This window comes from Natator depressus, chromosome 1, assembly GCF_965152275.1.
Source record: "Natator depressus isolate rNatDep1 chromosome 1, rNatDep2.hap1, whole genome shotgun sequence".
Taxonomy (NCBI): domain Eukaryota; kingdom Metazoa; phylum Chordata; order Testudines; family Cheloniidae; genus Natator; species Natator depressus.
In genome coordinates, this window is record NC_134234.1 from 198,427,002 (window position 1) to 198,454,163 (window position 27,162).

General features: G+C 41.3%; 1 protein-coding gene across 1 annotated transcript in view; it reads right to left on the reverse strand.

The window, feature by feature from the left end:
• ZBTB20 (zinc finger and BTB domain containing 20) overlaps window positions 1-27,162 on the reverse strand; it is a 617,628-nt gene that overhangs the window by 287,687 nt on the left and 302,779 nt on the right. Inside the window, exon 5 of the mRNA XM_074974219.1 lies at window positions 1,053-1,190. The gene's annotated coding sequence lies outside the window, so the exon portion shown is untranslated. The remainder of the gene's footprint in view (window positions 1-1,052; window positions 1,191-27,162) is intronic.

Below are 27,162 nucleotides of genomic sequence, written 5' to 3' on the forward strand. Positions count from 1 at the left end.
ATTATGTTTTGAGGTTGGTTTATTTTTTACATGCTGCTTATCTTGGGAAATGAAAATTGGTTTCTCAGCTTTATTTTTGTTTCTAGTCAGTTTCAGTTGGAGATTCTCCTATGCTAGAACAATGTATTTCCTTTGGGGTTGTAAAAACACTGTAGGGAAATGTTTAAATCCAAAAACACCCCCCCCCCATTTCTATGTGCATTTTAAAAAAATAAACCAAATGTTTCTATTAATATGAGATTTGTAAGGCATTTAACAAAAATAGAGCCTAGATTGTGGTGCAAAGCTACCTAACAATGTGTTCCTGTTAGCCTCAACACCCCCATGAAAAAGGTGAGAATTATTGGTCTTGTAATGGTTAGTTATAAGCATACAGAACTTTGACTTGCCAGGAGAGAAGGCACATTTAAGAAATGCACTTGGCTCAGTCAAAGTCTGCTCAGAGCTCTAGAAATATCTAGTTAGCTCACAATAGGCATGCACAGATGCTTATCACAATTACTGATTACCATTATACATATATAGTAATATTATCTTTCTCAATAGTCACTCCCATACTAGTCACATAATTAGTTAGATTGTAAATTACATGGGACAGGGACTGTGTTTTCCTTCTGTGTGCACAGAACCTAGAACATTGTTGGCACTACCAGAATACAAGCAATTAAAATAGTAACAGCAACCATTACAGTACCTATCCTTACAACCTCTACTTACCACGTGGGTAAACTGAGACACAGAGAAGTTAAATAATAAGTCACAGAGCATGTCAATGGTAGAACCAAGAATAGAATCCTAACTCCCACTCCACTGACTACTGACTAAATTGCTCTGCATCTCCCTTCCATTTCAGGAACAGGAAAGTATTCTTCCCCTAGCATTCCAAGCAGTTGATATGGCAAAAACCAGTTTTTTTTTACTTCAAGCAGCTCTTTTTGCTCAGCATGAGGTTTCCTCTTTCTCTCCCATTCCCTAGGTTCAACAATCAGCAAAGCAGTGATTTACTTATGTGACTATAGAACTCCTGCCTCACAAGCAAGGAGGAGTTTTACCTTTTGGTTTGCTTTTTACTGGTCCACTGCTCAGACGATCCCAGGGGATATTATGTCAGCTACCAAACTTTTTAAACAGGTGGAGGTTGAAATGGGAAGCAGGTCATGGAGTCAACAGCAGTGAGTCAGCTCGGCCTGCTGTTTAAAAAGAAAACTGTAATAAGACCGGAAATAATAAATAAAAATCATAAAACATACAGCCAAAAGGAGTCTCAGGAGCTAGTCAGGAGCAACACACGTGGACTAAATACAACTTTGAAGCATGATGATGCAGCCTGATATTGGAAATAGAATCCGACACAGTTGTGCAGATGAATCCTTTATATGAGAAATGTTAGTTTTCCACAGGCTTCAAATGAAGTTCTCTTGGTAATCATCTGCAAACATTTTCTTGCTGCATGTCTAGTGTTTATCAGGGATGAAGAACCCCACAGTTTAGTAGCCCAAGACAACATGAAGTCAGGCCAAGGACAACCTCTTCATAAGAGTCAAAAGATGTGCAGGACATGAAGGATCTGAATCAAGCAAACACTGTTATTCTGTCTGAAAACGTGCTTTCTTTAATAAATATGTGGGCTATCAAAAGTAGCCTTTGGTTGGCTGATTGGATTTGTATGCTATAAACAAATGTGATCATTTATTTGTTTGGTCATTTCTAGCTTACTGTATAATCACTGGAATAGATCTAAAAGTCTGAAATCAGTCTTTTATTATTCCATACTACATTACAATAGGGGAGTGTCAGTTTCCCACATCTATAAATTTTTGCACATTTTGTACCTGTTCAAGAACCAAAACATAATGTGTAAAATCCTACATCTACATCCAACTCTGATACAAACTGCCTGTGTGTCACTGGTCAAGTCTTTCAACCTCTTTTTGCTTCAGTTTCTTCATTTGTAAAGCACCTGTTCAGACAGTGATCGAGTAGTGCAAAGTCATATTACTGTTAAGCATATTTGTCTTGACTAATCTAGTCAAAGAACTCCTGATAGTTATGGATGAAATGATCCATTTAAAAAATCCTAAGAAATATATAGATTAATTCAGTCTGGAATCCAGTGACAATCATTTGGTGACCTAAAACATCTGATTGCTTGGATCATAGTATGTATAATTATTGATAACTGTTTTCACTGCTCCTCAAATGGATCCTTTCAATGATCAGTTGTATGTATTGTAACCAGAGAATACAACCCGAAAGGATGAAATAGTACTTTGCAAGTATATTGTAACATAATTTTTAAATGCCATTCTGAGGAAGTCTGAGGATATTTTGCCTTCTTCATAGGCCACTCCTGAAAGCAGAATACTGGATTTAGAGAAATATTAGTTCAATTTAGTATAGTCAATCCTATGGGCCATATTCTGCCCCTAGCTATTGATGTATACTGCCTGGCCACTTTGAGGGAATTCTGCATGAGTATCCACATGGCAGCTTAGAACCTATGTTACTATATGCTTCTTGTGGACAGGGGCCATCCTTTTGTTCTGTTTGTACAGTGCCTAACACAATGGGTCCTGGTCCATGACTAGGGCTCTTAGTCGCTATTATGATATAAATAATAATAAATAATAATAATTAAAGGGGGTGTTATTTTTAAATTTAAAAAACAAATCCTATGCCAACTCAGAAACACTACTGACACCAGCACAGAAAAAGGCACTAACAGCTGATATAACTTACAGGTAACATTCAAGCAGTAACATTTTTGCTGCAATTACTGAGGAAAAAATCCAAAGCTACTTGCACCTGTTTGCAAAAGTGTTTTACACAGACTCTGAAGTCTGATATCCTTATCTCAGGGATAGCCTTAAGACACAGTGGAGATGCTCATTACATATATTGCCACAAAGATTAGCCACAACACAGTTTCTACCCAATGTCCTCATTCCTTTTAACATAAAGACCAGGATTTCCAAGATGACTATTATATATTATATATTATGACTGAAATAATCCTGTTAGGCCACTGCATGGTGACATTTATTATGTGTGTCCAGTTTAAACAGATGGAGCAAAATATAGGAAGATGATTTTACTTTGTAGAGTTGAAAGCTTATAATGCTTCAAGAAAATACCCAGTTCCATAGTACATACTAAGAAATATAGTAAACAAAATGGTACTCTATGGGCTGGCTACTGAGAGAATAAAGGAATGGCTTCTGTTCCACGTCACTCTCTCCCTTGCCCATTCTTTCTCATTCTTGTTCATTCTCTAATTCACCCACACATTGGCTCATTTATTCTTGCCTATATGCTCTCAATCACTCTTACATTCATTCATTCTCTCCTTCTATCACGCAGGCACCCATTCATTTGTTATAACACATTCATTCTCTCTCTCTCACCCAACCACACTCACCTTCACCCAAACAAATACACAGAGTCCGGGCGGGCCTCACTTACTCTCATCCATCAGTCAACTTCCCCGTGGGCTCGGAGGAGGGGGTAGTCACAGGAACTCATTGCAGGCACTGGTGAAAGCTGGGGTCCAGAATATCAGAAAGAGCTGCTCTTTCAGCAGATGAGGGGGCAAAGGAGAGGAGACAGGGCCCTGCTCTTGTAGGGGGTTGACTAGCAGAGGAGAGAGGACACTCCAAAGTGAAAGGGCCTCTCCTGTGTGGAAGAGAGAGAGAGAGAGCAAAAGGAGCACAGAAGAGGTTCTAGCTGTCCAGGAGGAGTCACTCCTGTGGCATCTGGGAATGAGGAAGTCCAGGGAGTGCATCAGGCTCTTTGCACCAAAGAATCAGGCACTGGGAGCAGTACCTGTGGGACAGCCACTACTATACATCAGGTCAGCACAGTGGTGTCCTAGAGAAGGGGGAACAAATACTCTAGCTATTGTGACGGGGCAAGGCCAGATGGCTATGGAAAAGTAGTGGGAGATAGATATATTAGCTCCAGGCTAAACAAATCTCTGGTACCAGGATAAGTGAAATGGCAGCTGCTCCAGGTCAATTAAGACACCTGGGGCCAATTAAGAACTTTCCAGAAGGCAGGGAGAAGGCTAGGTTGATTGGGACACCTGAAGCCAGTCAGGGGCTGGCTGAAACTAGTTAAAAGCCTCCCAGTTAGTCAGGAGCTGTGGGAGGAAGTTGTGCTGTTGGAGAGGCTGAGTAGTACACACCATATCAGGCACAAGGAAGGAGGCCCTGATGTAAGGGTGAAGTGGAGCTTGAGGAAGTGAGGGCTGCTGTGGGGGAAGTAGCCCAGGGAATTGTATATGTTATGTTTCTAAAAGGTCAGCTACCATAGCTGATACAATTAGGGTCCCTGAGCTGGAGCCCGGAGTAGAGGGTGGGCCCGGGCTCCCCCGCCCACCTTTGCCCCCTGATTAATCATTGAGATTGGGAGACAACAGAGACTGTGCAAGGAAGGATAACTTCTCCTCACCTCCCTCGCTGGCTTATGATGAAAGTGGGTCAGTAGACTGTGACCCTTGTCTCTAGAGAGAGAAGGGTTATGTGGAGGGTCACAGTGAGCCTCTGAGGTTCACGAAATCCGCCAGGAAACGCGGGACCCATGGAGGCAAGGACAGAGCTTTGTCTCACTATGTAGAGCAACACAGATCAGACCTACTGACTGGGGAACACTCTACCACCCTGGTAAGTGTCACTCTCCTGCCCAGGACTTGAACAAATACTTATGCTGTCCTATTTTGGCAGGAGCCCTGATCTGAATTCTGTTCCTGGCTCTGCCCCTAACTATCCATGTGACCTTTGACAAGTCATTTCACCTCTCCATGCCCCAGTTTTGCCATCTGTAAAGGGGGATTATATTAGTTTAGTACCTCCTGTGTGGAAAGCTTCATTCATTAAATGCTATAAAGTGCTTTGATATCCTCCAAAGCCTGGCATTATGTAAGTGCAAATTATGATTCTAGTTCTCAGTATGTCCAAAGCTATTTTAGGTATTACCAAAAGGCTCCACTGTAACACATTAAATTGCCATCATACTGAAAAATAATTAACAACCTACATTTTTGGGGTCCATTATTTGAACTATTTGACTGATTAATGAGTTACCCCGAATCTTCAAGCTGTCAAGGGAGAAAGTAGAAAACATTACAAAGCAGTGCCTAGAAAGGACTATCTGAAAAAAACAGACTAAGAAAGAGAACAGGGACCATTTATTCAGTTCATTACAGCAAAACAGCAGGTAAGAGTCCAAGTAATCAGATGTACTGGACAAAAGATGTTGCTAGTGATACTGTATAAAGATGATCAAAGGGGATTGTAACTTGTAATCAATGGACTGATCCAAACCAACCAACAAAGAAAAAGGCTATTAAGAATGGTATATACCGTCCCTGAGAGAAGGCATAACACACTATGGCTTACTGATTTTTATTTCAAACACCACCATACAATACAAGATCTGATGTACGTGAGAGAAACAGCCTGAAGTGGGTCTGAACCCAGGGGTGGGAGGCAGGGAGTTCCAGTCCTGTCACCAACGCTGCCCGACTGTGGCTTTAGACAAATCACTCTTTGTCTCTGTATCTCTGGGGATAACAACATTTATTAGTACCAGACCCAAATGATAACACTGCTTATGAACATCCCTAAATCTTGGAGAAATTTGGATCCACATCCAAATTGTTGGCTGACCCCATGATGGACTGGACTGAAACGCTGTATCCAAATAAACCTCATGTTAGAGTGCACAAGTGTGTATAAACTTTATGGACCACTTACTTTCCTATCAGGGAGCTTTAGTTAGTTAAAATCTGTAAAGTGCTTTGAAGATGAAAAAAAAACTCCGTAAAAAGTCCCAATTATTATGCATGGAAGAAACATCCAGCACACACATTTAAACTATAAAGGAAGTGAGCTGTGCTGGTTAAGGAATTCAGAGCCAGATCAACTGCTCTAGTGAAATCAGTTCAGCTATGCTAATTTACACAGCTGAGGGTCTGGCCCTCAAGGTGCAACTGGAACAATTTGCGGAGCACAAGCTGTATTCTTTATGCACATCTGTGGGAGTGGGGTGTCATTGAAAGAATCTCTCCTGGCCCTGCCACTAGCAATTCCTTACAATCCCAAAGCTGCAGAACCTTGTCCTCTTTTCCACATTTTGTTCCTGACTGCCAGCACTCAGGGACAAACCCACAGCCAATACAGTAGGCTTCCAGACACTGAGGAATTTCTTGCCCTGGCATCACATGCCCAGCTGTACTCATCAAAGACGAAAAACTGACAGCATTGTCTGAAAGACACAGCTTGGGATAATTGCTCCTTGTAGCTCCCCTGTCAATGAATATTATCATATTCTTTTCACAGATAAGATTACTGCACCTTTTCATATTCCTTCATGCTCAGCCACATAGTAGATTTCTCTTTCTTTACTGAAGTGGTTCAAATGTAGCATAATGTAAGGGCCTGGTTTTAAAATCCCGAGGATCTCCATATACACAGCTGCATTCATTGCTGTTTTATACAGCCTAGTTGTGATGAGGTGAGGCAATGGAAACAACACACACACACACACACACACACGTATTTACATGCACAAGTACATAAATGGCTTGGAATGGATGTTTATCATTATTATGTTACTGTTATCATCATTTTATAAATCTAATAAGATCATCAGTCTTATAATACAAATTATCTAAGTATTACAAATACTATATTCTATATTTTAAATGCTTTAATGGACAATAGCAACATATAATCCAATACGCAGCCTAACAACTGAGCCAACAGGCCTTTGGCCATGGAAATTACATATGGAAAGTTACAAGGAAAAGTTGTGTAATAACTTGGGGCCAGCAAAACAATAAATAGTGCATATTCAACAGACCCCAAGATGGGGAAAGAAGTATTTCCTGGCATGGGTCCAAGTTTCTATCTTGTACTCATTCACTTGACTCATCATATTGAGTCCCTATGCCTATTTTAACTAATAATATGGGCCCCATAACTGTACTATCTTAGCAGCTCACAGTCTTTAATGGATTTACCCTCACAAGGATCCTGTGAGGTAGGGAAGTGCTATCATCCGCATTTTGCAGATGGGGAACTGAATCCAGAACTCAAGTCTCAGGCTAGTGCCCTAACTATTGGCCCTTCCTTCCTTTCTCTCTCTCAGGTATGCTATCCCAATTCTTTCAAAGGTTTGTGGTTGAAATCCAGGTCCTGTTGAGGTAAATTACAAAACTCACATTGACTTCAGTTGGGCCTGGATTTCACCCCTGATGATTATCTCTAACATTGTTTGTTGTTTCCATTCCACATTTCCCGCCAGAAACAAGAGAATTGAAAGTGGTATGTGGGGTTTGTTTTGGGGATTTGGGGATATGATTTTCTTTACAAGGCTAGCTGAGCTACACAACATTGGCCAGCAGGAAAGAATGCAAAGAAAAAGAATCCGATGCTGTTACCTACCACAGTATTGCACTGAAAATAGTTAAATCTAAAGACAAAACTGAAAGCATTTTGTTTCCATTTCTTACTGCTACGGGCTAATTCGTTATTGTTATTCTGATGTGAGGAAACAACATTTTGCAATGCTTGTTGGACTTTCATGGTGGTCTCTCTATGAACCATAATCAGATGTGTGCGTGCTGCTCCCAATATCTGTGGGATCAGTTTGAGTTGATCTCTTGCCTTTATATTTTTAATGGAAACTTATATTAATAAAAATAAATTAACCTATGAATTTTAATGTCAACTCAGGCTTGGCTCCACACCAATCCTGGTTTTGTCCTTCTTACTGTAAAACGGGGATCTGTTAAAAGCAGACCCAATTAATCGGTCTGACAGAGGGTGCCTGTGATGTGAGATAGGTGCCTCTAACAGTCTTGAAAATCTAAATAAATAATGGAACGCTTAGGTGCTACCAGCAATAAAGTTGGTAATTCAGTAGGTGTCACTCTTCCTTCTGAGTCACTAAAGAACCAATGCCCATAGTCCTCTGCTCTAATCACTTCTCCCACCTCACTGTTTATACACAGGAGGCTGCATATAGATCCACAGATATAGATTAGATGTACATATATAGATATAGACATATTGGTCTAAATTTTCAAAGTTACTAGCTGTTTCAGGTGACCAAGTTACACCTTAAATGGACCTAACCACGTCTTTAGTTGAGCACCCAAAAATGGAGACAAAAAAATCACTAGCCACCTTTGGAAATTTAAACTAATACATATACAAAGGACTCACATATACATTACATATATTTAGTGAAATAGTTGCCTTTTTCCTATACATTTTGTATGTTGTGAATTAAAACCATTAAAAATGAGACAAATAAAAACACATGCCCACATACAGAAAATGAAGAGGCCCTTTTTAGAATGAAAAGAAAATTAAGAGTTGCATAAACAACTCAGGATATGACGGGGCAGCTGGAGAACCATGCTGGGGGACAGAACTTCTAAGTGAAGCCATACACAGTAAATTGTCTCCCCTGACAATTTATTGTTCTTCAAAGAGAATAATGATTCTAGAGATGAGTTTGCATTTGTCTTTGGATGTCACAGTAAATGCTAAGAAAGCAATTGAGAATTATTATTTCCTCTGCGCAGGCAAGGATTTAGCTAGAATCTTTACATTCTTGGGATCTGGGCCCAGCAATCTCAGGGGTGAATATAGCAAGTCAATGAGACACCCTGTATCTATCCAGGGATTCAGAGGCCTAGTTGGGGCTCCATGGAAGGAAGATCAAGGAATCCAGGGCTAAAAGGGCCCAGTTATACCCTTGAGACATGGGGACATTAGGAGTGGAGAAAGTAAGTGGACTGCTTGAGAAGTGGTGGCAGGAGGCATTTTGCTTCCCAAGACAAGGAGTACATATAGTGCCTCCATGGGCACAGAGCAGAATGTACTCAGTGGAGGTCCTTGCTACATCTTTGAAAAAGCTCTGAGCTGGATTATAGCAGGCCTGGACCATATCCAAGTCTACACCCCATCCAGATGTTCTCTGCCCTCGAGGACTCATCATAGCTGGCAGCATTAGTCACCCCCATGTGCACAAGAGCACCAACTGCCATATTATGGGTACAACACGCCCTCTCTCTCCCCACAAAAGTATTCATTCAGGTGTGAACATAATCTGGGCCTCAATCTAAAATCCAAGCCAACCTCTGAGAGCCAAAGGAGAAATCGCTTGTACGAATATTTGGATTTGGTGATGTCTTTCACAGTCTGGGCTGCAGTTTATCCTCTTGCTCCCTGTTGGTTTACAGTCATTGCTTAGTCTCTGGTGTTCAGGGTTGCAAGAGATGACAAGAGATTAATTTCATTTTATCATCTGTCTGGCCTTGCTGTTTGATTTTGTTTATGATGGTAAAATGTGTTATAGACAGAATTGGAGTATGTCCTTGTACTTGCCATAGAGGAGACACAGTCCAGAACAGATCACTTCAGATGAGTAGGAGAAGGCATGCACTCTCCCTTCCAGTAGACAGTGATACTGTTTGAAAGAAGACAGGTGGGACTGACACATAAAGGTGTTAAAACGAGTACACAGCAGCTGGCATGGCAAAGATCACACCCAATCTCACACACATCAGGATAGGCAGGGCCATCCCACCTTCCTTGAGGAGCCTCGATTGCTGCTTTGGAACACTAGATTCACATTTATATTCCAACCTTTGTTTGTCTTTTTACTTGCTTAGCTCTATGGCACGTTTGAATGTCTCTGGGAGACCACACAAGGTCTGAAAGAGACTTGGGATTATGTGGTAAAAGCATCACAATATTAAAAAGAAAGTGCCCAGAAAAAAACACACACAGGAAGATGCTATGATGTAGAATCTCCTGAGCTCATGATCCTGCTGTACAACATGGATCAGAAACTGTCTCAGTCGGGGGTGGGGGGAGAATTATTAAAAACCCTAACGTTCAGAACAGATCTCTCTTAGTATCTTGCTCGCAAGAGCAAGATGGCACAGAAATTCAGTCTTGGCAGGACACTGATTTCTGATGTTGTCAAATTAAAAACTTCTAATGGCATTTTGAATGGAAAAATCTCAGAGTGTTTTCTTTATTGAAACACCCAGTTCCAAGTCCTGAATTATTACGTTAAGCTCCGTCAGCAGTGAGACCAATATAAATGCTTTTCATACCATCTGTCTTGACAATAAATAAATAAAGGAAAAGGAAGAAGAGAAAATGGTTGGGTCCCAAACTCCCCAATTTCAACCTGTTTCCCCTTGGTACAAAGCTGAGACTTCAGGCCCCAAAGAACATGAAATTTTAAATGTGATTAATTTTTTCTTTTGTATCTTTTCTCAAATCCTTACAGAACATTCACATCACCCAGTGTTCCAGGATCTGAATTTTTTATATTTTAAAATGGGGAAAAGCAGCTTAAAATAAGTGAATCAGCAGCCAAATGATTTTCTCTCTCACACACACTGAGAAGTGCTTGTAATAGTATACGCACGTTATATTTGCTGCTTATGAGGCTTAATGTAATTATCCAGGGCTCCCATTTTCTACAGAAAAACAAATGAGGGTGGTGCACAGGAGTTTGGGGTACTAAGGAGGCAGGCAGCACACCCAGTCTGTGGTGGAGGAGGTGGATGACAGTGCATCATGGAGGTCATCACTAACCCCTCAGGCCTATTAAGGAGTGGCTCTGAGAGAACCCAAAGGCATTCCTTTCTGATGGTGCAGTCAGGGCAGGTTGGTGGGAAAAAATAAAGAGGACTCCTAGAAAAGGATATGGAGAAGCTTTCCTCACTACCATAACAGAAAGGAAGGTAAACAAAGGCACTAGAGTTATACCAGTAAAGAAGAGAAATGGCCCTTAACCAAAAATATTTGGCAACCAAATACTCCTGAAGTTTGTGGTGTTTTAAATGAGGATCTGGATCAGGATTTTATGGCTTCAGCTATCCTCGAAATGAATGCCCCAAAGCCCTGTGCTCTGTGTGCTGTCTTCCCATTTTAAACACCCTTGGGAGCCTTGAGATTTCTGACTATGTTCTTCCTCTTTCCTGGCCGTGACTGAGAGAATGTTCCATCTCAGATCACAGACTTGGAATCTAAGAGGTCCTGGAGGGTTTGCAGATTCATAATATTGTATTGTAACTTTTTAAAAAAAACTAGTTTTGAACTTTTTTTTGCACCCTCGAGTGTTTGTAACATAATCTTAGGCGCTGAAAATAACATTTATTCCTGAACAGATTTGTCCTTTTCTGTATGGTAGACACCTTTTCCTCCCCTATGCCCAGGGAGCTGAAATTAACATGCCTCTCTCTGTTCATAAATCAGTCACCACTTCCCTGCTTCCCCCTGCAACACTGATGAAGGGAGAAAGAGTTAAACAACATAAATGTTGTTGTTTGATCCCTGCCTTCTGGCCAATCCCCTCTTCTATGCACATCACCCTCCCCACCCGCTGGCTACGTTGAACTCCCTCTGGATGGATCCGCATGTCTACCCTCCAAACTTAAAGTGACACGGGAGTGATTTTCCTTAAGAAAAAATGCAGTATAAAAAGTGTGGGTGGGAAATATGCAGCGTAATGGAACTGAAATCCCATAAGGGAAATCAACACAGGCAGCCGCTGATACACTATTTACTTGGATAAACCATTCATTTTTCTCCTGGGCATGATGACATGAGGTATCACCTACCCAGGATGGCAAGTGCAAATATAAATAAATAATAAATAACAATCTACCCGAGGAAGATTTCTAGCTGTAATGGTTTTTTGTACAGGACTAAGTTTCAGTTAAACTTAATCCTTGCTGTCTTCTGTCTCTCCAACAGCAGAAACATCTGGTCGGTTTTAGATTCCCCTTGGATTCCCAACTTCAAAGGGAGTTATAAAGAATAACAAATACATGTACTGGCACTGAAAAAAAATTAGAGCAGCAGGAGAGAATGGTAAAATTGTCCTTATTTGACTGCTAGTGACAGGCACCACAGGCAGAATTGTGAGAAAAAGTCTTAGAGGCTGAGGCAAATCAGCAGTTCTTTGGTGACTGGTTCTCTTTAGTAATGGCACACAAAATCCATGGGATCTCCATGCTAGGGGGAGGCACACATTTTCAAAGGAATATGCATGCAGAGGCAGGTACGGAGCACAGGCTTCACATAAGATGTGGTCTAAATACTAGACTAGGAGCCAGGAATTCCTGCATTCTATTTTCAGCCCTTCAACTGTTCTGTGTGCGTCACTGGGCAAGTTACTAAGGGCCGCGTTTTGGCTTTCAAAGGCAGTGGGGCACTGGGGAGAGTAACTGTGCCCTCTTCCCCACTCCGTTCATGCAGGACCAGCCATAGTTTGTTCCTTAACCTAATCTGTAACCTTCCCTCTGCAACCTCCATTCACAAGGAATCCACAGAATCCACATTTCAGAGATGTTCATCAAATAAAGTCCAGTGATTACTGAATTTAGAGAGACTGATCGACTTGCGATACTTCTGACACAGATAAAAAAAAAAGGCTACATACGCCACCAAATCGTTTGTTGCAAATGATTTGCCCAGCTCTACCTATCATTGCCACCATGACATTTTGTTATGACATTATTTCACCTTGTTCTGTCACAAAGTCAACAACCTCTTATTGTTTCAGGAGCAAAGATATTTCGGGATCTTTTTGTAGGTCTTCTGTGACAGCATGGCCAAAATCAGGATTCCCCTAAGAAAAATGATGAGCTTACATTTATAGAAAACCTTTCAAACTAAAGAATCCTAAATACATTTACAAACGAAGGGCCCAGTCCAGCAAGTGACTCTGCATTGGAGGCTGCCTGGTTCCTTGCAGATCCCCATTGACCTTAATGGGACTCTGTGCAAGAGCAGGGACATGCCTTCTTGTGCACAAATGGCAGGATCAGGGCCTTATACTAACATACAAAACTACTGAATACAAGAGATCACAGCATCTATCTCTGAAATCTAGTCACCTATGCGGTGGAAGGCAGCAGCTTTTTAACCTCAACACTACAAAACAGCAACACTACAACGTAGTTTAGGACATGAAGTAAAGAAGGATCCCAGACCAACCTGAAACTGCCGGGGAAGCAGAAATTAGCCAAATCTATCAGTGGTGTAGCCCCAACAGGAAATACAACAGGATGGGCGTGGCCCTTTATAATTACTTGGATTTTGTCCAGAGAACTGTTTCTAAGACCCACACTCTTTTGAAAAGTGCAATGGGAAATTTAATGACAATGGTCACAAATAATCAGGCTCTTGCTTTTACGTCTCCTGTGAAAGATGATGCCTTCAGCAGCACTGTGACCCCTACCTAGCACACTGATCCAACATTGACTCAGAGGGAAGAGTGCTGCCTAATGATTGACTTCTTACTGTCTCTATTGTTAACAACCACCAACTAAGAGCTGAATGTAGGTTACTTTTGGCACAACACTTAACAACCTCAACCGGCCAGCAATGTGGCCTACCTGGTTGCTTGAGGAGAGTAAGAAAGGATGCAAAATAAGACGGAGGAATCCTCAGCGCTCCAGCAAGGGCATGGAGAACTCCACACCAGGGAGGAATTTCCCAAAGCAACACACGATATTGTGATAACATCAGAAGGGCTATATCTTTATTAGCTGCCAGAGCAGCACAGACTACGGAGACTATGGGTTGAGACAGTGGGCAGCACAAGCTGTGTAAGTCAGCCTGGGAGCTAGAGAGCCAGAGGGTACCACAGGATCTGTTTGTCTCCAGCAGCCTGAATGCACACTCCCCATAACAGACTTGATCCAAAGCCCACTGAAGTCAAGGGGTGGAATTGCTCTATATGCATTGCAACCTACCTGTCTCTTTTCTTCTACAAGACACACAGCATATGGCAAAAGACATTTAATTAAAAATCATATGAAGTCACATTACGTGAATATATCCACTGGAACACTCACCTGTCCAGACTGCAGAGATGGCCTTTGCTTTCTGCAGAAAGATTGATAATAGAACCTGGGATTGAAGCCCAGAGAGATGTGATAGCATTCATCTATTACAAATATAACAGGGGAAAATAAAGAAACAGGGAGAAAGAGAGAGATAGATTTCTCACTGTTTATACCAGACAGCCAGGCAAAATCTACAGATGCTTTCTGTTTGCTTGGGATATTTTATTGCTTATATTATTACCTTTTTCATGTGTACTGCTCTACCAGCATGCAGAAACATTTTTGACCATGTCCATATTGTAAACTATTATTTTATTTATTTCTTTTTACAGCTTTGAAGTGGGGGAGCTTTTATTTTATTTTTTAAACGTCTAAACACATCACCATTTCAGCTATTCACTTTTGAGGCCGATGGAAAATGTATTCTTCAGATTAAATCTACCTTCTTAACAATAAATCCACTTTACACTGATTCAGCGTGTTACATGCTTAGTCACATACCAAATTTCTTATGAATACAGGAGACACCTGTTGGACAGAGCATCTATTCTGACTATATTGTCACAGGCCTGTAACTCTAAAGCACTGTAACTACACAGCATCATTTCTAGAGCATCTCTTTGATTAACAAAGGCTTTTTTTTCTTCTCTATTTAACAAAGTAAAAAGCAAGGCCTGAAAAACAGTACCATAAAGCAGGTAGTTAAATGAAGGCAAAACCCTCTCCTTTTGGATTTGCATTTTTATGAGAGATGGGCCCAAATTACAAAGTAAGTCTGCAGTCACCAATTCCCCCTAAATTGAGGGGGAAGAAGTGCTAAAATCTGGAGTTTTGGATCATTCCCATCTGTAATTTATGTAGACCTAGATTCTGACACTTTTATTCTTATTAAGAACAACCTTATTGTACCAGCTGAATGTAGGAAAACTGAACGTGACTAAGCAAATCGGAATCTGTGCATGACATCATGGTTAATGCCCCAGTTCTTGCAAAAAGGGTCCTCAGAACTTAGAATGAAATGTGGTTATGAATCTTACGTCTTATCTGAAATGGCACCTGTAGTATAGAACTCCCTAGCAATCGGCTATGGCGTGGAGTTAGTATTTACTCAGGAAGGAAAGCATCTCTAATAGTCACAGATACCACTCCTTAATTCACCTGGGCTTCCCATGGAGGTCTCCCATTCAATTACTGGTCCAGTCCCAATCCTGATTAACCTGGGTTTTGACAAGATAACTGCCTGAGGTGGTATAGCTGTAGCCATACCGTTGTCTCAGGTCAGACTCACAGAGTTGTCAGAAGGGCTTTACTACTCAGACACATCAGGCTTGTACAAGCAAAGAGAAAAAAGATATGTAGTACACTGAGGAGAAAAGATGGGAGGTTCTGGGTGCTGGATACAGTCAGGAGAGGCTGACTACAACAAGCAGGGACTCCTCCATTAAGGGTCTCTTTTACCAACAGCTCAGACAATGACGAACGCAAGTGTATCCACAACACTCTATTTGGCTTGCTTACACTCACTTTCATAATACAGGTATGGCCCAAGACCTTTAACATTGAAGATATTTGCATTCAGCTCTGGGTACAAACTTTGCAGATTTTGCCCATGCCTAACCCATTGCACAAATAAGGAGGCCAGAGCAGCTGAAATGCTCAAATGGATTTGCCCAATTCACTGGCTAGATGACTATAAGAACAGGGACTCAGATCATTTGGTGGAGGGGAACTAAGTGTACTTACTCCAAGACAAATTCTGAGTAAGTGTAACGGAGATGGTGAGTCCTGTTCAAAGAAGATCTTTTAAATTACCCCAAGAAGTCACGTCCATCGTTTTATAGACACACACAGAAAGTGAGGTCAACAGTATCGTTCCTTTGAAAGATATGAATACATTTGGGGTTCATGAATGTGAGTGACAACAGCTCAATATGCAGTACAGTCATACACAATCCAAGGGTTCTCCACACCCTGCCTAAGCTTTATCAGTGTGTCTCAATTCTGACTGGCTGCAATATATCCTGCTATCATACTCCTGGATCCCCAGATACCTCTGACTGTGTTCTTCAATCCTACTTTGCAGCATCCTTAATATTCCAATTCTGGGTCCCCAAACAGCTCTTCCAAAGTCCCACCCAGAAGTGTGCAGGAACCCGAATTTCCATTTCACCAGAACCTTCACTGTTTCTAAAGTGGTTTTTGTTCCAAATCAGAATGAAATATCAAATTTCAAAATATCCCACAAAATAAATATTTAAAAAAATTGTTGTGGGTCAATCAAAATGCTTTGTTTTGTTAAAATCATTTCATTGTTACTTATAATTAAATACATTTTGAAACAAAAAGTTGTCTTGAAACAAAAAAATAAAAAAAATTCATTCTGAAAATGTTAAAATACTTTGTTTCAGGGTTTTTTTCAGAGTGAAATGTAATAATAATCAACATGCTCCCACAATGTTGCGATTTTGACAAAACTGCTTTTTCCTAGCTGAAAAACATTCTGTAGGGATTTTTTTCAACCAGCTCTCATCCTGATCTTCAGTATCTCTTGCTATCCTACCCCTGGTTCCTCGCATACAATAGCTCTATCGTTCTGCTAATGCACCAGTGGCAATTGGTGGGGTGCTCTGTAATAATTATCAACAGTGCATCTGACTACTGTGATGTGTCTAGACCAGTGGCTCTCAACCTTTCCAGACTACTGTACCCCTTTTAGGAGTCTGATTTGTCTTGCATACCCCCAAGTTTCACCTCACTTCAAAACTACTTGCTTACAAAGTCAGACATAAAAATACAAAGTAGCACAGCACATTATTACTGAAAAATTGCTTACTTTCTCATTTTTACCATATAATTATAAAATAAATCAATTGGAATATAAATATTGTACTTACATTTCAACGTACAGTATATAGATCAGTACAAACAAGTCATTGTCTGTATGAAATTTCAGTTTGTACTGACTTCGCCAGAGATTTTTATGTAGCTTTTCGCAAAACTAGGCAAATATCTAGATGAATTGATGTACCCCTGGAAGACTTCTGCTTACCCCCAGGGGTACACATATACCTGGTTGAGAACCACTGGTCTAGACCATATAGGGGATTGATAGCAAAGCCTACCCACTTACGGAAAGAGGGAGGAGGCCCTCACCTCACATCTTACATAACGGTTAGGAGACATTGCCAGAGCAAGTACTCTTAGTGGCTCTAGCCATTTTGAGGAGCACTCAAAACAAGTCTGAACAGAAGAGAGAACCAGACTGGGAACCACACAGGAGGATGTGGGCTGGTCAGGAGAATGTATATCTTTTTATGTCTGTTTGTCCTGCAACTTAAGAAGAAAGTCTGTCTAACTTAGCTGGTAGTGAAGCACAAGATTAAATATGCATATAGATTGGTATTTTAAAATTCCCTTTTCTCCAATGCCCTGTTTCAACTAAGTAAAAATACTTTGTTTTAAGAAGGCTGTTGGTCACTGATCACAGGTTTCCGAAAGGATAAAATGAGTAGATTCATAGATTCCAAGGCCAGAAAGGACCACTGTCATCATCTGGTCTTTTCTTCCCTAACCAATTGGGGATGAAGTAGAAGAAGGGGACCAGTGTAAAGGCTGCCTCCTCCTGCATAGAAGGTCAGACACCAGGAGAGATCAGCAGTGAAAGGCGGCCTACTGAGGACCCCCAGGAACACAACCAGAATTTTCCTAAGGAGGAGGCCCAGAGCTCTCATTAACCCAGCCTCAAGCTCTCTCCCCTGCATTCTCCCCCTGCACCCAGCTCTACATACACTCACCTCTTGCTGCCCCATGCCTAGCCCTGCATACTTCCCCCCCCACTGACCTGCACCCAGCCCTGCAGTGTCCCCACTCAACTCCCAGCTCTACCCAGAGAGGCCATCCCCACAGGGGATGAAGAGCATCATCCCACAGGGGCCAGGCAGTTTTGGGAGACCCAGTCCCATTCTCCTTTTGCACCTCTGCTTCCCCAGGAAGCACCTAAATCCCAGATCCAATCCTCCCACATCCTGGGGACTGGGGATTCCCAGTGCCACCTGATCTGCTATTCCCCAGGGGCTGGGGGTGCCCAGTGCCTCTGGGCATCTGAAAGACTGGAAGGGGGTGTGTGTGTGTGTGGGCAAGGGGGTGCATGTGACCAGGCCCAGAGGCTCAGAGCACCACTAAAATTTGGCCCAGCCACCCCTCTGTCATGATGGAGGGGCAGCTTGGCCAAATTTCCACCCCCAGCCAAGGGCCAACAGGGATCAAGCTGGGGAGACACCTGTTTAAAGAGAGAATGAGGGACTAATTGATACAGCCCAGTTCCAAAGAGATCTGGGGCACATTGCTTAAGGAAGGACAGAAAAGGAGTAATCCAGAGAAGGATCTGGGATGGGTTCCAGAAAAAGAGGCTGTTTGCTGATGGGGAGCCAGAGACTGCCAGCTGGATTGAGGCCAAGACAAGAAATACCCCAGCGTGTATCTAAGGTCCTATTTATGCTTCTGTCCGTTAATAAATGAGACCCTTGGAAGGGGGTGCTCTTTGATAAAAAGATATGTTTGGGACTTGTTTATAATCTGGGTGAAGGGAAACTGAGGCAGGGCTCATCTGCAGTATCATGCTTGATTGAAAGGGGGCACGCCAGGGTGACCTCCACCCCACCATATCCACCCACAGGCAAGTAAGGGCAAGAGACCTAACAACTGAGGGGGTGCATTCAGGGAGACCAGAAAGCGGGGTGAAATGCAGCTAGCCTGTAACTGTGACAGCATCTCAGTCCCCATCATCGGCTCCCCTGTTATTCCAGTCTTCAGGCTCTCATGAGAAGTGGTTGCTTCCTGTGCCACTCTGTAAAGAGCTTCTTTGTAACGTGGATAAAATCTCATTAGACACCAAATTAATTTTACTTCTGACCAAAGTGATCTTATGAATCCAAACCCCTTGGAGTGAACATCTAAGGTATTAAACAACTGTGCCGATTAGTTCTCCGTGAGAATACTATTTCTAACTTGCACTTGGACCAGCTGATCTGTAGGATGCCACCCTCTGTGTAACAGAGACTGTGAACTTCTAGTGGAGAACTGTTGGGAAAAGAAATACCATCACTGTGTTTATGTAAAAGTGTCAGAGCTGCGCAGGGGAAGGTTTGGTGGAGGGGGACAATGGACGGATGGTGGAGTCTGACAGAAAAGAAATGGATGGCATGTCTTTACAAACAAATTATCACCACATGAAAGAAACTCACAGACTTATTCAAAAGGTTCAGCTCCAATTTACTTCCAGAATTAAATGTCTGATAACTGGTGGTTTCAATCCAGGTCCCAGTAGACTAGCATGTCCATTTAAGAAAAACGACCACCACAATGGGCATTAATTGGCTCCTTTTCCAGCAGAGACACCAAGGATTGACTGAGTCATGGAAACTGAACACTCCTCTCACATCTATGGCTTGTCTTCACTGCAGTCAGTGTTAGCTTTAGGTATAACTCAAACATACGCCTCACCTAGCTCCCATGCACTCACAAAAATCTCGAGTTCAAGTTAAGAGGTGCTTTAAACTCAAGCTACCTGGTCAGTCAGGGTGTGTGGGTAGAAGTTGGAGCATGCAGTGGGGACCCAGCTACTCTGTGATGCTAATAGAAACACTGTGCCTCTTGAGTGTTATGTTGCAGAGCAGCCACTCTCACTTGAGTGAGGCTAACTTGCTAGGAGTTAATTTGAGTGTAGATGACTCAAGTTAACACTTCAGTGAAGACAAGCCTGAGTTGTCTCCTTGGTTGCTCTACATGGGCCCCTGCTGTAGCTGTACATATGCAGTCTCCACGGCTACAACAGCAGCATCTTTAACCAGCAGTAAATGTACCCACAGGCAAATCCTGCCTCCTCCTCCTTGAGCATGAATGGCCCTTTCCCCAAGACTAATGTGGTCCACTCCATGAAACATGAAGAGGCAGAATTTGGAGAGCCCATGCAGGCACATACACATTTTACATACCACAGATCTCAACTCCATGGAAATACTCTGCTCACTGCAGTTCAAAGGGGGATATGGCGGAAGGGCAAGTAGATCTTTGGCTACAATGATCCATCACCCATTTTCCTCTAAGTCAGACAAAAGAGGCATAGACAGACACCTCAGAAGCTTATTCAGCAATGAATGCTGAATGGTGGACTCCTCTCTACCCCAATCTCTGAAAAGCTGCCAAGGCCAGCTGCTGGGTTGTCCTTTGTAGCCAGGGTTTGAGCTAAAGCATGTGATAACATGGCAAGCATCAGCAAAGCCTAAATACAGATTCACCCCTCTAGCATTACCAGAAGAGTGTATCTTTGGCCATCATGTAACTATAAGTGGATGCTTCATTATAAAACTGCATGTGCAGCAGGGTTTTAATGACTTGTTTCTCTAGCTGCTCATGGGTTTTTCTTGTTTGGCTGTAACCAGTCGTAACCAGTTGTGAATTAGTCGTTATCCCCCTGTGCAACTCTCAGGAACTAAAAGAAACCAGCGTTATTATGCAAGTTTTTTTAAAAAGGTTGTTTTATGGTTAATTATCCATTGTCTATTTACAAAATAAATCAATCCATTGTGCACCACCAGGATTTGTAGCCCCATCTGAACTTTACTTTTCATTAATCACTTTATAAATAAAAGCTAACTAGATTTTTTTGTTTAGTTTACTACTTGTGTTCTGGATATAAATTTTAGCAATGGTGAGAGAACAGACTATGGATTATTCATCTTCAGTTTCATGATTGCCAAAATATTGGGTTTGTCTTTTCTCCATGAGCTTAAATAAATGCACAATACAAAAATTCTAGCCTCCTGGAGCAGACGCAATCAAAAGAGGATGAAATGTTTTAAAAACTAAAACTTTGTTTTATGACAAGGGGGGGGGGGAAGACGGTAAAAGAAAAGAAAAGCTTCCCTTTGAAAAAATAAAATCACAATTTAAGGCCCCAGTCCAGCAAACATTCACATATGGTTAAATTTATTCATCTGAAAGGGACTACTCATGTACATAAATGTATTCGTGTGTAAATATGCTCAGTTTAAAGTAGTGCTTAAAAGTTACCTTCACTGAGGGGAAAAAAAACCCAACCCAGGTATTTGCCTTTCTCTTTTATTTTATTATTTATAAAGGAGATCTGATTTTTTTTTATCCAAAAGAAGGTTTTTTTCTTTCATATATATATATATATATATATATATATATATATATATATATATGAAATATATATATATACTCTTCCAGAGTAGACAAGAACTGATTTTTCTTTGTGTGTGTGTATATATACACACACACAAAGAAAAATCAGTTCTTGTCTACTCTGGAAGACTATACAGTGACTGGAGAACTAGTGAAGTTCTGATATCACAAGAGAGAAGTGTTTGAAAGCTGAACACTTGAGAAAGAAAGGGGTTTTTAGTCAAACTGTTTAAAATGCATTTTATTGACATGTATTTAACTGCAATACATAAAAAATGCTTGTGACAAAAGATAACTTTGCAAAAAATACAACATGCCCCTAGTATTTCAATTAAGAAATCTTGAAATACGTATTTGAGATCACCAGTGAGCCCTCAAACAAAACCAGAAAGAGGGGGGAAAAACGTTCAGGCCTTTCTTATTCAACATAAAGTTGCCAGACAATAGAGTTACCCTACATCCAAGTTTTCCTGGATATTTCCTCTTTTTTGAGGCTCTGTCCTCTCTCTGGGCAGATTTTTCAAATAACAGGAAATATCCAGGATTTTTGCAGAGCAGACACTGCAGCTCAGAAAAAGCCCAGAATGGTCTGCTTTCTGATCGGTCCCTGCATCCACAGCTGATTGGTCCATTCCCCTGCAGGCACAGCTGCTGGATCCCACCCACCCAGGCCCTGGCTCCCACCCCTGGGAAGGAGGTTTTGAAGGAAGGTGCTGACTGACAGGTGTCGCTGCACCCTGGGCTTGTGCCAGCCACCCTGACACTGTGACAGGGAGTGACACTGCCCCCCACCTCCAGTGAGTACCTCCACCACAAGTACCGCCTTCCTCCCCCCTCCTCTGGCAATGTTCTCTTTGGGGAACCTGAAATATGTTAATCCTACCAAAAAGGGCACAACTGTTTTTGTTTTGTTGTAGGTTTGTTGTAGGGGTTTTTTTGGGAGGTGACTGTTTTGTTTTGTTTTTTTCCTTTATGGATCACCTTTAAGAGCTCCCAGACTTTCTTCTTTTTGCTGTCCAAAAAGGGAAGTCACAATTCTCCATATGACATCACCAACCAAGTTATTGGAAGGACTGTATTGCCACTAGGTCAAGAATGTGATTTCACTGCACTCCAGGACTAGATCTGAACCAAATCTCCTGATTAAAACACCTCTGAGCTGGCCTCAACTATTCAAATGGTTGAACAAAAGCAACAAGGAAACTTTTTAAAAGTTGAGGTCCAGATTTAGACCTAAGACACTAGATTTATAATAATAAATATTAGTAATCATAGGTGCCAAGGGAGCTATTTTTGCTTGCATGTTGGTGCTGTTTGAGAATCACCGACATCTGAATGTCAAAGAAACCTGCTGCCTCCTTCTTTGCTTTGCAGATGGCTGGGCTGCTTTAAACTTCATTTGCAAAAATAAACTAGTTCCTGCTTAAGTGAAAGTAAAATTTGAAACAGCCTACACCTGCCTGAAAAGCAAAGCAAAGCAAAGCAGCCAGGCTGGAGGAGGAATGGGTGGGCCTCAAGAGAAAACAAAAGTAGTTTTAAACCACTCCTGATGTGTATGTCTGCCCTTGCAGCAGTGCGCTGTGGCACTGCAGCCGCTTTCCATTATAAATGCTAAATTGGGAAACGTTTAACATTCCCTGTTTAATTTTTGCAGTACAAAGCAAGAGCAGCTGACATTTAGAAGCAAAGACGGGCCTGAACCAACATCATGGATCTGTACACCACCAAACAGAGCCTATCAAGTTCCATCTGCAAACTATGGGACTGACACTCCTTTATCAAAAATCCATACTCAAATGCATCCCAGAACTTGGGAGAGAGGGGAAGGGGTTGGATTGGACCCCAACTTTGCACTCCTCTCTAGTCAGGAGAAGGGGCATAGCAAATCCAGGGAACATAATGAAAACCTTTACAGAAAAATCATTTAAAAATAACTGTAGTCAAAATCATGGACCAAAGTGTTTTCAGCTACTTCCCTACCCTTTTCTCTTAATCCTTTTCTGCAAATAATTTCTCACTGTGGAAAGATATAGCTATTATTTATTTGTTTTTATTTGCATACATAAGAACGGCCATACTGGGTCAGACCAATATACTGTCTTCCGACAGTGGCCAATACCAGGTGCCCCAGAGGGAATGAACAGAACAGGTAATCATCAACTGATCCATCCCCTGGTGCCAATTCCCAGCTTCTGGCAAACAGAGGCTAGGGACACCATCCCTGCCCATCCTGGCTAAAAGCCATTGATGAACCTAACCTCCATGAGTTGATCTAGTTTATTTTTTAGCCCTGTTATAGTCTTGGCCTTCACAACATCCTCTGGCAAAGAGTTCCACAGGCTGACTGTGTGTTGTGTGAAGAAATACTTCCTTTTGTCCTGCCTATTAATTTCATTTGGTAACCCCCTATTTCTTGTGTTACGAGAAGGAGTAAATTAAAAAAAAAAATCTATTGAAAACTCAAGGTGTCTTTGACACTTTTCAGAGCACAGTCATGAAATGGTGAGATCAGCATCTCTTGCAACCTTCATAATCAGAAATTACCAAACAGAATACTCGATGACAAACGCGTTGCCCACAACTGCCAGCTCTTGGTGTATCCCGGCCTCCTCCAGAGTATAGCTAAAGAGATGATTTTTGCAGTTTCTCCTAAAAGTCAACAGATACAGGCTTCTTTGGACAAAAGTGGGGGACAAACTATAACTGAGAATGCCCAGCTCTCAGTTCTTTTCTTTCAATGGAGAAAGCTTCACCTTGAGGTCTCTGCTGATCTAAAATGTAGAGGTATCACACAAGGAGAGTGGTGGTCTCTCAGCTAGGTTGGTCCCAAAACATTTAGGGTTTTATAGGTCAAAACCAACACAAATAAACTCCATCTGGAAATTCCAGCAGGCAATTAACTCAGTTTATGCAGTACTGGTGTAATATGCCCATGGTTGGACACACAGCTGCTTAGCAAAAGTCTGAAGTTTCCAAATTGATTCAAGTAGTGCCATGTAGTAAGGGCCAAATCCCAAAGAAATGGTTGCAATCTCCTAATCAAATGGAGGTAAGGGAAAAAAAACACCCAACCTATCTTGCTCACCAGTGATACCTTAGTGAAGGTGAAGGACAAAAAATTGTTATAAAAGTGCACCCAAATCATCAGTCAGTAGAAAAAATATTCTCCTTCAGATTTTTGTCAATAAAAATAAATCCTGCCACCTCACTCCTGTGTAATGAATGACTTTTCTGACCAATTCAACCACATTGGACAAAGCAAAAGCATGTGCACTGGCTGTTTCTATAGTATTGCCTTGCCAGCCCCAAGAATGAGTCAGGCCACAAAAATCTTGAGATTGACTTTAAAATCACAAGATTTTTAAAAACATAATCAATCTGAGTTTCCTTTTATTTTCCATCTGGTTTTTGAGACTCTAGAGAGTCATATTGTCAAGGTTTTCTCTTCAATATCAAGAGCCAGCAGCTTGCCTTTTAAACAAATGAACGTTCAAAGTCTCACATAATCACATGACTTGAGGAGCTGAGACTTTCAGCAAAATAGCAAATATTGAGAGACTCACGAAGAAATCACAAGATATGTCAACAATGAGACCTGCTTTAAAGAAAGCCCTAGCTAATAAAGACGCAAAGTGAATTGGCAGTCATTAGAATTCAGTATTACAACAGTGTTGATAAGAATGGGAGCAGTTCATACCTCATTTTTTGCCTCTGAGCTCAGGGAGACAGCACTGCATAAGGTCAAATTCCCAGGCATTTCTTTGCAAACATAATGGCCAAAAACGTGCTTAAAAATTGAAAAGAGAACTTGAATTCTGTAGAAAACATGAAATTTGGTGGCCACCTAAATGTGTATTACAGCTAGATTCTCTGCAGTATGTATTTCCAGTGGTCCTACTTTTTGCTTAATGAGTAATTGCAAAGAAAATAATTGTAAGTATGTATGACAGGGTACAATGGCTAATTCCCTGCTTAGACCTCACACAAGTGTACACTGTGGAATAACAAAGCAAGGATGGGGAGTGAAGGCCCAATCAGACTCTGGGGGGCAACACAACATCCTATAAAGCAGCTACTTTGTGGTTTGGAAAAAAGGAAAAGGCCTTTGAGGAGGAAAAACTGCATGCTCAATGTTACAGACACTCTACTTCTGAAAGCCCATTCTGGCTGTGTATCTCTTGTTCTGATTAGTACCGTCTAGAACGCTTACGAATAAAACCCTGAGGAGATTTGTTGAAAGACATTTCATTTTGAGATATCTGAGCCACTCCAACAGCCAACAGTATATTAACTGTAATACTAATAATCATAAACCTTTCCATAAAGCTCTGCCTCTTCAAAGCAGTTAACAGCTATTAATGAATACGATTTTAGCAGCTTCCACATGTGGACCTCAAAGCGCTTTACAAACCTTAATGAAGTGGCCTTATAATTTCCCTGTGATTTACAATATAGCAGACATCTACTATTATCCCCAATGTACAGAGGGGGAAATGGAGGCAGAGAGAGTTGAAGGGACTTGGCCAAGGCAACAGGAGAAGGCAACATCAAAATCGGGAAGGGAACCCAGGTATTCAAATAGACTTTTGATTATGTATATCTTCCCCAAGTTTGAACTACAAAGACTTATGGTGTTCAAAAGCTCTTCCTATTTTCACAAAAATGTCTATTTTCTTTTGAAGTTGCTATCTCAAGGACAACGGTTGAAAAGATGTCTACGGTTCAAAGATCTCTGTCTGTTAGCATTAAACCATCTTACTCATTATTCATATGGAAATCCTCTGTAAAATCTTTGGTGATCAGTTATAATGTGAAAGAGGATTCTTTGGATCTGATTCTCATTTTCACTAAGGCCCCTTTACACTGCTCTAGCAACTGCTGAAGCAGTATAACAGGGCTTTAAAGTGGGTATAAATTACATTTATGCACATTTTATTGGCTCCTTTACATTGCCAGAGAGGTATAAAGGAGCCTTAGTATAACTGAGACTCAGGCCCTGTGACTTTATATTTGGCCAAATACATCCCTTGTTTTACTCCAGCAAAATCAGCAGCATTACACCATGGAAGAATATAATCAAGAATGTGCACCCAGCAGGGAACTATCTATGAAGGGAAGAAGAAAGCTGATCAAAACAATGCATTTAAATACAATGGGTCAGATCCTCAGCTGGATTAAATCAGTGAAGATCTAATGACGTCAATAAATGTAGAAACGTTTTTGCTCCTGAAATACGATCAGCCAAGGAACATCAACATTTTTCACTACAGCCCCTTCCATTTCCCGAACCCCCTGAACCCATTATCTTAATTTCTCTTAGTGAAGATATCTATTTCAGTTTATCCATATGTACAAAGCATCCTTTCATACATCTATCTGACAGGCAGAAATTCATTAAAAAATAGAAAATAAAACAACTCTTATCAGAAGAATTTCTGGATCTCTGTGGACATCAATCAGTTAACTGAAATGAAATATTATACCGGAAAAAACTAAATACCATAAGTCCAATCCACTGTAAAATTTTACTATGTGTCTGCACTTGCCACTATCATGTGGAGAATGACCTAAGACTGCAGGTTAGGATGAGTGGGGAGGGGGAGAAAGCTTCCATTGTATACCTCCAAAGTTTTTTTTAAAAGAAGGAGAGAGAGATACATACACTGTGCAGAAGTCACGGATGTTCCAGGGAACACTGCAACAGGAAAATGCTCAATGAGAAGTACACAAGCCAAAAAGAGATCTTAAATAGATCCATTGTCTTCCGGTCTGAAGCCTTTAAAAAGGCTAGAAATTAAAGTCTGTGCTGTGGGCACCCAGGCATTCCGCCCCTTCCTCAGGATATGCATGTCTGAATATAGTTTGTTGTGAGAAAAAACATTAAAGCTATATAGTCTGTTGAGGTAACAAAAGCAAGAGGCAGACAAAGGTTACATAACTGTCTTTTTACATAAATATTACATCAAGAGAGAGTTTGTTTTCAGAGAAGGGAAAAAAGCAACAACAGCACCATGCACACACACGAGAAATCAATCCAGCCTCCTCTAATTCTCACCCCCTTTTCCGTT